At 40.7% G+C, this 15,026-nt stretch overlaps 2 pseudogenes; both read left to right on the top strand.

The window, feature by feature from the left end:
• Window positions 1–2,324: 2,324 nt before the first annotated feature.
• Window positions 2,325–3,580, top strand: LOC137239500 (epimerase family protein SDR39U1 pseudogene; annotated as a pseudogene).
• A 15-nt stretch (window positions 3,581–3,595) lies between these two features.
• On the top strand, window positions 3,596–4,493 carry LOC137239497 (pyridoxine/pyridoxamine 5'-phosphate oxidase-like; annotated as a pseudogene).
• The last annotated feature ends 10,533 nt before the right edge of the window (window positions 4,494–15,026 follow it).

Here is a 15,026-nt window from a genome sequence, read left to right as displayed (position 1 = left end):
CGATGCATAGATGGCATGGCGTCGGGTAACGAGCGGCTTGGCGCTCGATCCTCTTGCGTAGCGACGCGTAACGAGTCATTCTATTCAAAAAATATGGAAGAAAAAGAAACGGAAACTCAGTTTATATGTTATGACTGTGTCACGCGTTCGGTGGCGAGTAGGTCCTAATTTTATTATCGAGATTTGGGAAATTTTATTAGCGCGTGAGTAGAGGGAAACTATCTGTAGCAGCATAAAGAAAATATTCATATTTTGCGTACATTATGTGCATGGCCTCTTTCCCCGCACGTCTTGTACCTGGGTCTTTAGTGCCTTATTTGTCTATTTTTCGTGTCACCCGGTAGCGTTTTAGCTAGTCAGGCATATTAGTGCTCCAGAAAAAAGGAGCATATCCGTCATTCGGTGCTCACATTTTGGTACCGAACCGGGTAAACAGTATGTTATGTGGTTGTTTTTACGTCGTTGTTGTTTGTGTTGTTGGTGCTAAACCCCAACAACTTTCCTGCCCTCCGCAAAAAAAAAATATATGTCTGAACGACACAATTTTGTACGACGTATGAAAAAAATAAAGGGGTTGTTCATCTTGGACGAGGGAAAACATTTTATTAAATTTACCTTTTTTGTTGGTTTTTGTATGACTCTTCATTTATTAGATAAAAAATTTGTTTTCTAAATACGCTTGGAGTCCTGTTTATTTTTCTGCCTTTCCCAAAGAATACCGTTCCCGACGGGTATTTGATTCCAAAACCGATTTGTCTTAAACGGGTTTTCTGTACCTGTTTGCATCTTTTGATACATCACTAAAAATAGTGAGTTCCGAACAATAGGCACATAGGTATATCACTATACATACCAAAAATTTTGGAATATAAAGATATTGCATGCGCGAACTTCGGTGGAAAGCAGCGGAGCGTAACAAAATTCTAGTAGGTCACTTTCACCACACCAAAAACTTTAACACAATTTTTAACATAATTTAAGCACAGAAATACACTGATTGGAGTTTTAGAGAGTAAAAGTTAAAATTCTGAACACATTAGCTGAATAAAAAGTGTACAAATAATTGTTAAATAACAAATACAGACAGTGGTAGTTTAACAAATTCTGCTGTGGTAAGTGGTGAATGTGACCTACTAGAATTTTGTGAAGCTTGCCTCACACTATTTTTCGTCTATGCAATGTCTCTATATTATATCGTTTCTGTACATCATACGTTGGTTATACGTATACCAACAGCCAGTGCACGGACTTTACCGCATTGGTATATTTACCTACTTTTAGACCCATTTTACTTTTCAACTACTTCTGTCATCAAATCCCCAAAATCTACAAACATTTCAATCGATTCGCATTGAAACTGAACAAACTCAAAACAAGAAACTAATTTGTTGATGAAATAAATGTAGTAAATGCGCACGCAAATAATTTTTTCGCGCTATTGTCCGTTTTTTTTTTGTTGTGTGAATAATCTTCTGAATAACATGCCGGCATCGGATTTTGTGGCGGTATTTTTGGTAAATTGGAAAATTGTTGTTGTAATTGGACGTTGTGGTAAAGTTTCGTGAGTGTTTATAGCTCGACAGACAGGAAAAGGCAAGTACCATCTAGGAATAAGCTTTGCAGCTACACATTTACATGGATTTTGGTTTTGGTTTAAAATTTGTTGTTGAAAGTGTTATTTCCGAGCAATGTGGTTTATTTGGTTTTGATAAACGATGAATTGTTTTGTACGAATAAAAACGGCCGCTATTGTTTTCTTGTAAAAAAAAATCCCAACTTCTACTACCATTTTCATTTTTCGTCTACCATCATTTTCATCATGTAAAGTCCGCGCACTGGTATATGCATACCAGCAGCAAAGGTAAAACGAAAAAAAAAAAAAACTCGTGAACATTTATACATACGTATGTATATAATGTAAATTGCACAGAATTGAAACAAACGGTGAATTCGATTCGTTGCGCCGTTGCCTCATTCTTTTCATTTTTACGCGTGGGTGGAGTACGATGGCATATTTACAAAGGAAGGTACTTCGAAATTGTTGAATTAATGTTATTAATGATAAATATATGCATTTCTTTTATCTCATGTTATTAATTAACTTTCTTTTATTTCTATGTGGCTGGTGGAGATTGGCATGGAACGGACCCAGGATACCGGGTTTATTGGGGTGTTTTTTTTTTCTTATTATACGCACAAGTATAATTTAGAAAGCTATCGGTTTGATGAGGTACAGCTTCCAAAACTAAAAGAAGTCTTAGAAGTATATGTATGAAACACATCAGATATTTACGTAAATACAAATATTACATTGCATAGGACTTATGTCGCTACATACTTTAATTGGTGGTGGCACAGGTCTCATAGGGAAAGGCCTCAGCAATCGCCTAGTGAAAAATGGCTATGTTATCACTTTATTATCACGTATGCCTGGATTCAATTGTATTACATGGTTGGACCTCGAGCGAAATGGTATCCGGAAAGGTGAAACGTCTGTAGTAAATTTGGCTGGACAAAATCTCCTGGATCCCCGTCGCTGATGGACAGATGAATTCAAACAAAATGTTTGGACTTCACGAGTTACTACAAGCTCAGCATTAATGAAGGCTATTGCCGCAGCCCTAATGTCAAAGCGTTTGTTAATATATCCGGCGCAAGTCACTATAAGCCTGATGAAACTTATATCTACACAGAAAAGGATCCAGGACACGGTTTCGATTACATGTCGAAATTATGTTTAGAATGCCAGATAATGTAACTCATTGTAGAGGAATAGAAATACGCACAGGTGTGGAAATTGGACGAACTGGTGGTATGTTTGAGAATATTTAGCTTCCTTTTAAGTTGGGTGTAGGTGGTCCTTTGGGCAGTGGCAAGCAAATTTTGCTTTGGATTCACGTGGATGATCTCTGTGGGCTGATAATACATGCAATGGAAAGTGACAACGTTGAAGGCGTACTTAATGGGGTTGCACCAGAAATTGAGACAATTGGAAAAGGCGTTTTCTTCTGCTATGAATCGCCCATGTCTCTTCGCGATACCCGCACTTATTGTGCAAACTATTTTTAGCAAAGATCGCTCGGCTTTGCTACTGTCAGGTGCTAAAATACATACAAGTATCCAACAGCGAAGGATGATTGTAAGGAAGGTGTTCATAAAATGTTATAAGAAAAAAAATAGCTTATCTTTAGCAAAGCGCAAGTGTTCATACGAAATGATGTTATGCCGATATGTATGGCCGCCTTATATTTATTTATGAATTTTTGGATGTATGGCAATGTTACTTATCTTTTATTCTGACACGTCAATTGCCAACTGTCATTTTATGTAGAAATTTCTTTTACATACAGAGGAAGAAGCATTAAAAATTATATGTGGAGGCAAAACAAATCGAGTTTTTCGATAATTATACATTAGAGTAACCAAAGATATTGCTTAAATTACTTTTAATTGGCATGAATTAAGCACAATTCTTATTTAGGCGCAGCATAATCCTCCTTACACATTGCGTGGCACTATACTTCATTTCTGCATAGCAGTGTTAAACAAATAATACTTAAATTTTGCATTATAGCTCTAAAGTGCGTGTGAAATTATGTCTGCAATTATATGGAGTTTTATAACATCATCATTAGCGCTGCTCCTAACATTAAACAACCGCATCGCGCATGCTGTAGAATTCACATTCTACGACGAAGTAAGACGTAATACATCATGATATCTATAGTTTCAAGTATCTGCCGGTGGACAATTAGATGTAGATGTGACACTAGCAAACCCACAAAACAAAGTTATATACGAACAACAACGTGCCACATTTATAGTCATCAATTTACCGCTGAGACGACGGGCGTTTTTCTGCAGTATTACAGTCGAAGAGCGTATTGCATTATTTCGAGAATGTCTGGGGCAGGCACTGCAAACAGAGGAACTGATGGAACCGAATGCGGCGTGCTTAGCTACAGTGAATAAAGGTGGCAGGCTGTCAAATCGTTTTGTTTCACCTAAGGATGTCACTGATGAAGGTTTCCGCCTCTTCACCAATTTTGGCAGTCCCAAGGCGTAAGATATTGCAAGTAATCCAAATGTAGCAATGATACTCTTTTGGCTACCACTTCGTCGCCAAATGCGTAGTGAAGATGCGGCCGAGAAGATTCCACAAACGGATTCCTTAGCATATTTTCATCAACACCCGCGTGCCTCACAAATCGGCGCTTTAGCTAGTGAATAAAGTACACGTATACCATCACGTGAATATGTGGATGTCAGAGAGGGGCATGAAAGCAAAATAAGGACCAAATGGCCAAGTACCCTTACCGAATTGGGGCGGCTATCTAATACGACCGCATACTATAGAATTTTGGCAAGGACAGACGGATAGATTACATGATCGTATGCAATTTCGACGTGGTCCTGGAGTTGAGAAGTAAATCGATGAAACACTTGTGCACAAAGGTTTAAATGGATGGGTTTATGAGCGTTTGGCACCTTAGATAGATTTTGCAAGAGCTAAATTTTTATATTTTACTGAAATGTGATGAAATTACTAAATACCTCATGTTTGTTATCATCGTAGGTATTGAACAAGCCCTTTTGGAGCGTGTAGCGGATCAAGACAAGAATCAGCTAGGGGTTTTCGTCTGTACCTGGTGGACCATCTACCCTACAAGCCGTACATTCGTCGTCTGACGAGTCTCAACATTCACAACGGCGTGCTGATCCCGGCTACCAAACAGAAAGTCTGTGAAGGTGAGTAAATTTTAGTTCTTTTAGAAAGATTCGGCATAAATTTGTGTTTTAAATGGTAATTAATAACCATCCAATGCTTGCGTACAGGTCGCCGTCACAACCGTAAGAGTGGAGATGCTGGACGAAATGGAATTCGAAATCTTACTGAGCCTGAAGGACTTTCTCGGGAACGAAGCACCTTCAAGAGCCTACAACTACTACTGCACCCTCTACATATTCGAGGCAACGTTTTTTAGACAAAAAAATAGCTCTCTATCAACTAAATTTGTACATAAAAATTGTGATCTAACGAGTGAAAAAAAAATGTTTGGAATTGTATGCCCAATTTGGGCCAGTTAAACCCGTAAACCATATTTTTCGAGAGTAATCAATAAAGAGTTGGAGAGATGAGAATATTAACCAATTTTTTTTTTACAAGCTGCGGACATTTCATAATAATTTTTATTTTATTAAAAAAATGTTTCCAGTGGAAACTAACGAATTTTGGGAACCGGTATAGGTTGCACCATGATTCAATTACAAGGGGCTTGTTCTCCAATGATGACCGAGCTTTGACACTTCCAAATTAAAATCCGGACAGGTTGCTTTTATGAAGTAAAGAAAACATGTCATACTTCAATCCCCTTCAGCGAAAAAATGTAGCAGAATAGGACCTTTAGTAGTACATTAGTAGTGATCATAATTTTGTAAATGCCAACATGTTTGGATGGAAATGATTCGTTCTCTACTAAAATTATTCTTGAATTGATAGGGATTTATATTCTTTCAGAATTTGTTTGAAGAGCGCCGTACGTTAGAATTTTGTTCCAAATACCCCAACCGAAAGTTCGTTTCAAAAAACCTTCCCATGTGAGCTAATGAAAAGCATTCTGAGATAAGGCGTTCTTTAATACGATTCCACTATAGGGCGTTTTTGTAACAAATCCTGAAGTGGGAAGTTTTTCCACCTTTTTTTTTAATATTTTAAGATAGGACGATTTTGAACAGGCAGCCGATACTCTACTCAGCAGCCGCACTCAATTGAAAAAAAATAAGGGAAAATGGCTTATTGTCTTAGAGCTTTATATTCTGTCCTTGCTGAGCCCGAAGGACTTTGTCAAAGTCAAGGACAGAAGAGTTGAACTTTTGTGCGGTCCTGGTAAACAGGGAGTATTCACTTTTTTATTCTGAAATTTTGGAAAGCTCTTTTCCGTTAAGTATTCATGGAGGCGTTCCGGATAAACCGTTAATTTAGAATATTCGGAATACATTTATTGATACTACCTCACGAGGTCCGAATATGCATAATATTCCAACTATGAACCGATTCTCCAAATACTCAAATGGAGACGAATGGTTCGAACATACGGAATTAATACAACAGAAGGTCGACTTCTAATACGCGCCCCCAAATATTTCTTAAATTTATTAAAAAAAAAAAAAAAAAAACAATGTTTCGACGCTGCATGCAGTTGGATAGCATTTATGCATGCATGCATTTTCTGGCACTCAAAATTACTGAGCTATTAAGCTTAGATATTCTAAAATTATTTGCAAGTTGTGCTGTTTGCATTCGAAGTTTGGAATAGTCAAGTGATGTTCTTAAATATTCGGATTGACTTAAATAAAATTTCTAAAAATATAAGGAATTTAACCCTGCTAATATCTGGTGCAGATGAGTTTTCTCATCAGCGGTAGGCTTGCGATGTGCCTCGTTGCGCGGCAACGAGTGCAGCTGTTTTCTGTGGCAGATCGGTTCGCCCTTCTGCGGTAGGCTTTTCTGTTGTCCTCGTTATGGGATAACGAGTGAATTTTGGGTTTGATTTTTTTTTTTATTTAAAAATTGAATGGGCAGGAGAATGCCTTTGTTTTCGGTGGCAGATGCGGATCTGCATTAGGATTGTTGGTTGGCCTCGTTCCGGGTGAACAAGAGCTGGGGATTGATTTTCTGAAAAGAGGGATGTGGAGGGAACGGAGGGCTTGTTAAGAGGAGCTCGAGGTCCTCTCACAATCGATCTCCGTAGGAAGAAGGATCAGTTTGACCAAAGGTCGTCTGACTTGACCCTTCTCCGTTATGAGGTCGACTACACGTACTCGGTCATCTTCGCCGGGGTGTACGTTGACGACTCTACGTAACCTCCATTCGTTGGGAGATAAGTTGTCCTCTTTGAGGAGAGCGAGATCTCCCACTTTTATGTTTTGTTTGGGATGCTTCCACTTCACACGTTTTTGAAGTTCGGAAAGATGTTCGGTTTTCCATCTCTGGCAGAACGTTTGATGGAGGGCCTTTAGCTTCTGCCATCTGTTTATTATGAAGGACGGGCTTCCGTTATCATCTGGCTCTGGTGGCGCCAGAAAGTGGCTGCCCGTTAGGAAATGTCCCGGGGTTAGTGGTTCCAGATCCGTTGGGCCGAATGGAGGACTGAGAGGGCGCGAGTTGAGGCACGCCTCAATCCTGCACAAAAGTGTTTGGAACTCCTCCATAGTATATTTGTGGGGAGAAGCGATATTTTCGAAGTGGCTTTTGAAGCTCTTCACTCCCACTTCCCACAGGCCGCCCATATGTGGAGCGCCGGCGGGAATAAAATGCCAAGTTAATGCTTGATGGCTATACTTGGAGGCTGTTCTGTCTCTGCTTTTTGCCAGGAAGGCTTTGAATTCCGATCGTAGAGATCTGGAAGCTCCGACAAAGTTCGTACCATTGTCGGAATAGACGTTCTTTGAACATCCTCTTATAGCGATAAAGCGCGAAAAGGCTGCTAGAAAGCATGGGGTACTAAGGTCACTAGTGGCTTCTAAGTGGATGGCCTTAGTGGAGAAATAGACAAAAAGGCATACATAGCCTTTGGACAGTCGACATCCCCTACCGCGGTACCTTTTGATGTCACAAGGCCCCGCAAAGTCTACCCGGTATTGGTGAACGCGCGGGTAAAGGTCGTACGTTCGCAGGGAAGGGTACCCATAAGTTGGGACTGCGCCTGCTTTCGGTGAATAATGCAGGTTTTGCAATTGTGGATGATGGTCTTGACATTCGGAATCGAATATTGGGTTCGGATAAGACGGAGCATGATCTGGTTCTCGCCATGAAGGGAATCATGATGAGTCATCATGGCTGTAAGGCGAGATAACCTGCAATTGTAAGGCAAGATGATAGGATGACGCTCGTTGTATGAAATGTCGTTTGAAGTCCCTAGACGCCCCCCCTGTTGTAATAATATCATCTTTTTCTATGAGTGACAGTATTTCACTCTTTCGATCAATAGGTTCCCTATTTTTCAATTTTAAATATTCTATACCGTAGAATTATTTCTGGCAGACTCGTATTAATGCTTGAGTCGTTGCCTTAATGTCATCGGCTGAGATTATACACGACTTTTCGTGGAACGTTGCTTTAGTTTTAGGAAGCGTTTATAGAATCTTCTAACATAGGATAGGACTTTCAATGCCCTGGGTAGATTTTAAAATCGGTCGAGAATATCTATTTGATCTACCCTTGTCGTGGCATATGTTTGAGCCCTCTTCTCCTCAACGGACATTTTGTATTCGGTGTCTTGTGCTGGCCAGTGGGAATTGTCTTCTTGCAGCCAAGAAGGTCCCTGCCACCACAACGAATTGCCGACCAAATCTGATGCTAGTAGTCCTCTGCTTCCTTAATCCGCTTGGTTATATTCCGAGTCCAAGTGAAGTCAGTCCTTGTTACCGACCATGTCGAGGATCTTGGTGATTCGATGTGCGACGAAAGTTGACCACGGCGGCTTGCGTATCCATGCGAGTACGATGGTTGAATCCGTCCATAGGTGAACTTTTTCTGGTACCAAATGAATGTTTCGGAATATTGATTCTATGATTTCTGCGAGCAAGACGGCGCCGCAGAGTTCTAAACGTGGTAGCGATATGGTTTTCACAGGAGCTACTCTGGTTTTTACTAAAAGTAAGTGTATGAAAACCAGTTCGTCTCTATTAACGCGCATGTATACCGCTGCCGCATTTGCTTTCTCGGAAGCGTCACAGAAGCCGTGGATTTCTAAGTCGTCTTCCGGTGAAAAATTTACCCAGCGCGGTATCCTAATGTCATCTATTATGTTATAGTGGTGGGTGTAGCTTTCCCACCGTTCTAAGGTAGTTGGGGAGATAAGCTCGTCCCACCCGGTGCCTTCTAACCAGATATTCTGCATTAGTATTTTTGCCACTATGACCATTGGTGCAAGCCAGCCTACAGGGTCGAAAAGTTTGGCTATAGCGGAAAGAATGCGCATTTGGTGATGTTCTCGCCATTCTCTAAAACTACTGCTTTGAAGTAAAACATGTCTGAGTGCGCGTTTCATCGTATTCCGAGTGGCTTCACCGAGCTAGCCTCTTCGAACGCTAGGAAGTCCTCGCTGAGCAGATCCGTTTTGGGGATGTCCTGAAGGATTTCCTCACAATTTGATGTCCACTTGCGCAATGGAAATCCAGCTGATTGTAATGCTTCGCGAAACTCGTTTCTTTCTCTTATGGTTGACGCTATTGTATGTCCTCCCGATAAAACGTCGTCGACATACATACTCTCTCGAAGTATATTCGATGCTATTGGGTGGGTATTTTCTACATCATCATCCAATTGCAGAAGTGATCGTATCGCGAGTTAGGGGGCGCAGTTTACACCAAATGTGACAGTCTTTAGTTCGTAAGGACTGATGGGTTCGTTGGAGGATGTTCGATGGAGAATTCTTTGAAATTTGGCGTGATTATCGGTCACCCAAATTTGCCTATACATCTTTTCTATGTCACTATTAAAGACAAAGCGGTACAGTCTCCAACGTATAATTAAAATGGGCAAGTCTGCTTGTATTACTGGCCTGGGTGGAGTATGTCGTTTAGACTTATGCCATTTGCCGTCGGACTTGAAGCGTTGAGGACGACGCGCACCTTGGTAGTGGTACTTTCCGCCATTTCAACGGCGTGGTGGGGCAGGAAATAATTATCCGAATCGTCGGATAGTATATTATTCTTGATTTTTCCGAAGCGTTTCGTATTCTGACAACACCCGAACATACTCTTTCCCTAACTCTTGGATTTTCAGTAATCTCCCCTCATTTCTGAAGAATTGTGAACATGCGCGCTTTAGGGACGGTCCTAATTTAATACTCTCAGGGCAATCTTGCCTGAATGGTAGGGAAACTGTATACCTCCCATTTTCATCACGTTTTGTTGTTTCTTTAAATAACTGTTCACAATACCTTTCTTCTTCATTAAGCATTTTATTTTTCGGCACATTTTCTACCTCTCAGAAAGCTTTTAATTGGTTGTCCAACGCAACCTCGTTGTAAAATGACATGATGCTCTTCGTTGGACTCGGTGCTTCCATTCGACCCGTTAGTATCCAACCGAACACTGTCTATTGGGCCAGAAATGTATTAAGTACATTCTTTTTCAGACCGCTCATTATAATTTGGGGATATATGTCTCCACCAAGTATGAGGTCTACATCTTCGTTGACGTAGAACCTCTTGTCTGCCAGAACCAAGTCTGGGAATGTCTGCATAGTCATGGTGTGGATATGACAGGATGGCAGATTCCCAGTAAGTTTGGCTAGAGTCAGAACTGCAGTAGTCAAGCTAAAGCATGGATCCACTGGTGAACGTAATTCGATGGTGGATGCCTCTCTAACTTGAGCAGATACTGCAATGGTGATGCCTGACATTTGGGCATGCATTTTCCTTGCCGCAAATTGATTCTGCGTTTCAGTCTTTCTGTCATGAAAGTACATTCAGACCCTGAATCAATTAATGCCCGCGCGGAGAAGTCGGTACCATTATGGTGAATGTGTACGCAAGCAGTTCCTAAAAGCACGCCGACAGCATTTTATCGCCAAAGGCGATGGAAATTTTGTCATTGTGCTTAGTCGGATTCGATAGGGACATTACCGTGGACCAAAGCTTACCTACACCGGCAGAGAGGCTACAACCGTTTAGGTGCTCCTCCCATTTCTCCCGCTTGTGTTCATCTACAAGCAATCTTATAAGGTCACGTTCTCTCGCTCAATTTGCGGCCTGTGCCGGAAAGTTAGGCCGAATTTCGGGAATTCTACCAGCGGGAATGAAGCGAGCCGAAGCGGATTCAATGACCTTGCGATAAGCACGCTCCCCTTGGCGAGCATCATTCGGCATAGGGAGGGCACAAAGCGGCTGTCTGTAAAGGATTTGTATTCGTCCCAACTTTCCTTTTTTAAAGTTTATGAAAGTGCGTTTTTCTGTAACGATGAAGTCGGCGGTACGCTCGGCGAAATAAGTATAGGCAGGTGATCAGATGCCAGTGTTACCATCGGCTGCCAGTTGACGCAGTTTACGAGTCCAGCGCTCACTATTGATATATCCGGCGAACTGTGTCAGCTTCCTGCCATACGTGTGGGGGCGTCTCCGTTTATTGTGCAGAACGTCGTTTCTTCTATTTGATTCGCCAACATCTCACCCCTGCTCTCTGCCTGCAAGTTTGAATGCCATAGATCGTGATGGGCATTGAAATCGCCTAAGATAATGCGATTATTGCCAGTGAGTAAGGCGGCCACCGTGGTGTGATGGTAGCGTGCTCCGCCTACCACACCGTATGCCTGGGTTCAAACCCCGGGCAAAGCAAAATCAAAATTTTAGAAATAAGGTTTTTCAATTAGAAGAAAATTTTTCTAAGCGGGGTCGCCTCTCGGCAGGGTTTGGCAAGCGCGCCGGGTGTATTTCTGCCATGAAAAGCTCTCAGTGAAAACTCATCTGCCTTGCAGATGCCGTTCGGAGTCGGCTTAAAACATGTAGGTCCCGACCGGCCGATTTGTAGGGAAAAATCAATAGGAGCACGACGCAAATTGGAAGAGAAGGTCGGCCTTAGATCTCTTTGGAGGTTATTGCGCTTTACATTTATTTATTTTAAGGCGCTGATATTAGGGCGGTATCCACTGGGGCAGCAGGTGGCAGGAGGAATGTAGATGTTGATGATTTCTAGGTTTGCATCGCCTGACCGGACAGATAAGCCTTGACGTTCTAAGACGCTGTCCCTGCGACCGATGTCGGGATCAAATATATGATATTGCACAGAGTGGTGATTGATAAACGCGAGGCGCCTCCATTTCCACTCTGGCGAACTTTTCTGTGGACATTATACCCAGAACAGGTTTGCAGAGCAGATCTTGCTGTGAGTTTAGTCTCTTGAATCGCAGAAATGCGGATGTTGTGCCGCTTCATGAAATCTACTATCTCCGTGATCTTTCCAGTTAATCCATTACAGTTTAGCTGAAAAATTCTGCAGTGCGACGGGGGAGACGTCGTCATTCTGGGAGTAAGTGACGGGTGGCTACGCCTGGGTTGTGAGAGGCTGGGCGCAAGTGCTGTTGTGGCCCTGGGACTTGACGTCTTTGGGTAAGATTTGGGGTACCCGGTGTATTTGGGTATGGGGCCTGGCAACGTGGCGCAATGAAACCCGTCGGGGGTTGTCGTGTAGTGTAAACAGCCAAAAATTTCAATGCCAAATGAGAAAACCAGTTAATATGCTACCCTGTAACAAAAAGAGTCTAAATTTTAACCAACACAAAAGGGGCATTTGCTAATTGTTGCTGCTCTGTTCACACGATTTAAAACAGGCGTGTGTACAACGCACGACCAAACCAAATTTGCATTCCGGCAAATTTGCTGACATTGCATTTCCCACAGAAGGCACAGCTCAACACAGATGTGTAGGTACATATTTTGTGTCGAGTTGTATTTAGGTATGTAAGTATGTATGCTTAAGGTAAATATGTATGTAAGTATGTATGCTTAAAGTAAATATGTATGTAAGAATATGTTTAGAATAATTTAGTATAAATAAGCCGACAATATTTGAATAAACAAGCATTCGCTCATTCGTCACTCACAAAACCTACTATTACTTTTTAATCTTTTATATGGCGATTCTGCCTAAATCGGCGTCCTACTGCCTAAATGGGCATCCTACCGCCTAAGTTGGCATCCTACTGCCTAAATCGGCATTTTACTGCCTAAATTGGCATCCTACCAGACAAATCTTAAAAATTCTTGAATACCACAAAGGAAAGAAGGAAAAATATTTTTTCGGATACTGCAAGGCAACTACCGCCCCAAAACAACCGCCACAGACGCATAACGAAGTGGAATAAATGACAAATCTTAAACAATTATTGAATACCACAAAGGATAGAAGGAAAAGTATTTTTTCGGATACGGCAAGACCACTACCACCACCAAATCGACCACCACTGACGCATAGCGAAGTGGAATAAAACAGGATCCTGCAAACAAGGAGAACAAGAGGGAAGCCAAAACGAATTGAAAACTGTGAATAGAGCTAAAGACATCGTAGACAACTGAGAAACCGCAAAAAACGGAGTGGAATAAAACAAGATCGTGGCATAAGAGACAAGGACAACGAGGACCAGCTAAGAAAAAATTTGGCATTAGTTAAGTTATTTTCATTTAAGTATTTTTAGTACTTTTAGAAGCATTTGACAACCTAAAGGCTGCCAGCTTACGGGCAAAAAGTAGATTTTTGCCAATAAATTTAAGAATTTCTTCCCCCTCTAAATTTTTAAATGAATGATATAAGTAGTCAAGAAGAATTTGACGCAATATTCTTGCATTGTAGCAAACTAGTTGAGGAAGAAGAAAACAAACTAAAAAAAGTATTAGTAAAAGCAGTAGAAGTAAAAACATTAGAAAAAATTAAACAGGGCCCTAAGGCAATTACAAAAGAAAAGAAGAATATAGGCGTAGAAATCAGCAACAAAAAATAGAGGAACCAAGAATTCCGAAACCAACCAAAATCAAAAGAAAGAGAGGAGGTAAAAAATTCAACCTTAGAAAAGCGGTAGCAATTTTGTATCAAAAAATTTATTTATCTACAAACACGGAGGAAAAAATTCGTTTGAAAACCGAAATAAGAAAAATGAAAGGCATATAAAATAAGTTTTTTCAATGGAGAGTGCATTGCCTAATGACCTTGCTTACGAGGCTATCAACCGCACTGTTGCGAATTTGGGATCCGAGAGTAGGAGTTTTAAGAAAGGTATTGTATCATTAAGGAAATTACAAGAAGCAGAAAAGTCATTAGATTCACTTAAGAAATGGTGGAAACTGCTCGAAATGCCTAGGGAACCCACCTTAGAATTTGTATTAGTACCAATACTAACAACAGGTGAAGAAAGGTGGAGGTACGAAGTTAAATTTATGGGACGTACCGACTAATATCAATAAATAAATAAATAAACAAATTTATAAGAAAATTTTAGCGATTATTATTTCGAAATAGGAGGTAAAGAATCCAAAGTAGGACAAAACAATGCAAATGTAATTAATTCCATACAGGTCGTTGACCATAGTGAGGCATTAGAATTTAACAAAATCTTGTTGAAAATATTAGCAATTTGCACTTGCCTCAATTTGTTTCTCAAATTATACTCAGCTCACAATAAATTCTTAAAGAAAAGATACATGAGCCGAGCAGAGGGTCTAGACAAAGTCTAATTCTAAGGGACAAATATATACCCCAATGGACAAATGGGAAACCATTCTGAACAAGCTTGTGGAAGGGAAGACCTTGGCGGAAAAATCGTATAAGCGTATCAACAAAAATACAACCATACTAAGATTTACTGTATTGAAACACCTCACGACAATATTACATCCATTGAACAATATAGGACAAATCATACTAAGGGTATATAGCAATTAAACAGCTAAACATCAGCTAGAAGCACAACAAATATTTTACTGCCCTATTACCAGAGACTCAACCCAACGTAGGGGAAGCCCTAAAAATTGAAATTACTGATAAAGATTCGCAAACAGAAAGCGATAAAATGCGACAAACAATAGTCGAATTTTTAACCAATGCTTCGTCAGTTCTGCCAGAATTCTATAGTAAAGCTGAGAACTGAAATAGCTGCTTGGATGCTTTAGATATCCTAGAAAAAATTAAGGATGCCCATGAAGCTGTAGCAGTTTCGATGATAAAAACCAAGCTGAAAGGAACAGCCAGAAACCTGTTAAGCACTGAAAGCTCAATTGAAGCGGCAAAACAAAAATTTAAAACAGCTATTAAAGGTGAATCAGTTGAAGTTTTGACAGCAAAGCTCCTGAACATCCAACAACGCAGCAAAACGGCAAACCAATACACTGCTGAAATTGAAAGGCTGACAAAATCGTTGGAAGGCGCCTACATATCTGACGGACTAACACCAGAGTTAGCAACCAAGTATGCTACACAATCAGCTGTGAAAGCTATGTGTAAAAACTGCTCCAACGACAAGGTAAAAACAA

The sequence above is a fragment of the Eurosta solidaginis genome, chromosome 1 (assembly GCF_040869045.1).
Source record: "Eurosta solidaginis isolate ZX-2024a chromosome 1, ASM4086904v1, whole genome shotgun sequence".
In the NCBI taxonomy this organism is placed as follows: domain Eukaryota; kingdom Metazoa; phylum Arthropoda; class Insecta; order Diptera; family Tephritidae; genus Eurosta; species Eurosta solidaginis.
Note: the sequence above shows the minus strand (reverse complement) of the source record. Positions and strands in the feature narration are given on the sequence as shown.